Source organism: Salvia hispanica, unplaced genomic scaffold (assembly GCF_023119035.1).
Source record: "Salvia hispanica cultivar TCC Black 2014 unplaced genomic scaffold, UniMelb_Shisp_WGS_1.0 HiC_scaffold_1007, whole genome shotgun sequence".
In the NCBI taxonomy this organism is placed as follows: domain Eukaryota; kingdom Viridiplantae; phylum Streptophyta; class Magnoliopsida; order Lamiales; family Lamiaceae; genus Salvia; species Salvia hispanica.
In genome coordinates, this window is record NW_025951258.1 from 1 (window position 1) to 3000 (window position 3000).

Sequence of the window (3000 nt, forward strand, 5' to 3'; positions counted from 1 at the left end):
GTGTAATACCCCGCTCAAATTAACGTCCTTGAACGTTTATCGAGTAAATAATTATATTAAAGCAAGTAGTATTTTAAACTCTATGTTTTGTGATATTAAAATTTTTGATGAGTTTTAATTGATAGTTAAGAGCCAACGTGAAACTAATTTTGATCAAGGACTTTAATGTACAAGAGGATACATGAAACGATAAAATAATTGCCCATGTACATTTATAAAGCAGAGGGATATTAAATGTCTATTTACAGAATATAGTCATTTCTCTTCAAATGAGAAATGTATTAATTATATCTAATTTATGATGTTACAAAAATGAGCTAAAGCTTCTTCGCAAAGCTAGTATTCTATCTTCAGGAAACCCCAACTTCCTACAAATGATGGGACAAGTCAGAAACGACAGTGTAATAATAGTGTAGTAACAAAAATAACTTCTACCATCTTTAACCATAGTCAACATGTGAATAGTGCAACACTATTCACTGAAAATGACATGGAGTCATCACATAAGTATATGCATCACGTTTTATAATTCAAGTGTATATATATGTGTGTATGTAAAGGCGAGTCATTATTTTCTGCAAAATCTGCAGACAAGAATTTAAATCAAGGGAGACATATCCCCAAAATCAGGAAGAGCGTTGAATTAAAAGCTTTCAATTATTTTTTTTGTTGCATGCGAGTGTCGGCAGAAAGTAGTATAAGGAAGGAGAGTTGTGAAATTTCAAGTTTCATAACTTCTCTGAGGCATCACTTTGCTACACACACCAAAATCCAGTATCACACTTCTGCGACGCACTCTCAAACTTCTTTCTACCAAAATCATACGCACCTAAAATCTCTTTTCACCCAAAATTTTAAGCAAGCAGACAGAAAAGTTTTCCATCTTTCCTAGCAAGTTTCAAGCAAGCATTTTTCAAGAAGGAGAATTTCAAGCAGAAGCACTTCTAAATAAACCTTTTATCGTTCTTTTGAGGTAATGATTTTCAAACCGCAAGTTAACTCTTTTCAAGTTTTATCAAGCACGTCATGTTAGCATGAATTCATATAGAACATAGAATCACAACCAAGCATGCTCTCCTTTTACCAAATACGTCATATTTGTTTTTATTCAAGAAACTAGAAAATCTCCTAACATGTTTCAAAATAAGCCTCTTGTTTTAGCAGCCACTTCGGAAATTTATAATAGAAAATCTAACCGTCCAAATGAAATTTCCTTTGGTCATAATGAAGTTAGATAAGTTGTTTACCTTCCTTTAAAATTTCAGAACGATCGGACTACGTTTGAACCCCCGATCGTATAGAAAATCGACGCTGCTACTGTAGAAACCGACAGCCACTTCCGAAATTATTTCTGGAAAATCTAACCGTTAAAATTTGATCTCCTTCGGTAAGAATGATCCTTTATGAGTCTTCTACCTTTGGTTAAAATTTCGTGACAATCGGATGTTGTTTGAATTCCCGATCGTGAAGAAACTCGAGGCTGCACCTTGTGTGGCGAAAATTTAGAAAAGAAAAAGAAAGAGAGAGAGAGAGTTAGGAAGAGAATAGAGATAAATGATGATAAGAAAGAAGTTACGTATAGCAGCTAGTTTGACTCAGTAGGTAATTGAAATAATGATTTTGCTCCCTTGACTTTTGGGCCTTTCAAATATCAAATGAGTGTTAGACTAAAATTAATTAGTCCTTATTTGGAATTCATTATTTATGATTGAATTAATCGCTCGAGATAAAATTCTCTTGAATTAATTTTGAGTAAGTGGGTTTGTATGTAAATCCTCAAGTTTATTAAATTAATTAATCTCTCGATTAATTAATACCAATAATTAAATCTACGGGTTTAATTAAAGTGAATGAGTTTATGAAAGAGAGAAGGAAAATAGGATGCATATCCTAAGAGCATATCATCCGCTATTGTTATTTCTTTGAAGCTAAATAGTTTATTATCTTTTATTGGACAAGGTCCATCGCAAGGAATTTAACTCCAAGTGGGTTAATATTGTCATACGGAGTAAGAAGCATACGAGGTGCACTTTCTTATCCTACAATGGATAAAAGTATAAAGTATTGTTTTATGATGATTAATTATGAAAATAATGTTGTCATGCCTTAAATGTTTTGTTTTATGTATGATGCCTATCTGTTTGGTTATACCGAATGTGCTATGCCAAATAAAGTAAGAAATCGAATTCGGGTCCCAGCAAGGGGAGAGTCCCTACTTGGACTAGTGTACACGTGGACCGTGTGTCATCGAGAGGGTTGGCCGGTCCGGTGCTCGTGGAAAGTGGCCACTTTCCCGGCACATGAAAGTTAAGGTGACCGTAGGAGAACACCATCTCTACGGCACAAGATGTACAGATATGGCAAAGAACAGAAAGAACTTAGACTGTGCAGTCGAAAAATGGTATTTAGTAAACTCAGGTCTTTTTAATAAAACCCCTGAGTGTTACTGTGATAATGGCTTGACAATATTTTCAAATGTATTATTGTAGTTTTCGGCAATGTGTTCACTGAGTACTTTTGTACTCAGCCCTGCATGTACTTCTAAATGTGCAGGTTGAGCTGTGATGGAGGGAAGGGTGCTAATTAAACCAGACCTACTTATAGTTCCATTCAATACTCTCGGAGGTTCGTGTCTTCATACATGGAACCGCGTTCAGTTCCTTCCGCTGTGCATTAAAGCAAGTGAAATTCTTTATTTCTCTAAAGACTCTGATAATTAACCAGTATATTGTATTGTCCCCGACTCGAGTCATTGTGATCGAGCCATTCTATTCATGTATTCAATGTTTATACTCTACAGTCAGAAAGTTCAACCATGAAGTCCATTTTTTTTACCCAACCCGCATTCTTATTATCCACCACAGTCACGGTATATCGAACCTTGCTATAGTAAGCAAAGTTGGGTCGTGACATGTTGAATTGCAGGTGCATTTTTGTAGCTGTTGAAGGAGAAGGCGTGGGAGCTCGATTTTGTTGAGAGAATCATGGAATTGTTTTTGT

The 3000-nt window shown here is 35.2% G+C and overlaps 2 long non-coding RNA genes across 2 annotated transcripts; one reads left to right on the forward strand and one right to left on the reverse strand.

The window, feature by feature from the left end:
* Positions 1–182: 182 nt before the first annotated feature.
* LOC125197808 lies at positions 183–1953 on the reverse strand. Its single transcript, XR_007172245.1, has 2 exons — positions 1248–1953; positions 183–368 (listed from the first exon to the last, which is right to left on the reverse strand). It is a non-coding gene; the product is annotated as an uncharacterized LOC125197808 (long non-coding RNA).
* Positions 545–2834, forward strand: LOC125197809. Its single transcript, XR_007172246.1, has 3 exons — positions 545–973; positions 1960–2024; positions 2554–2834. It is a non-coding gene; the product is annotated as an uncharacterized LOC125197809 (long non-coding RNA).
* The last annotated feature ends 166 nt before the right edge of the window (positions 2835–3000 follow it).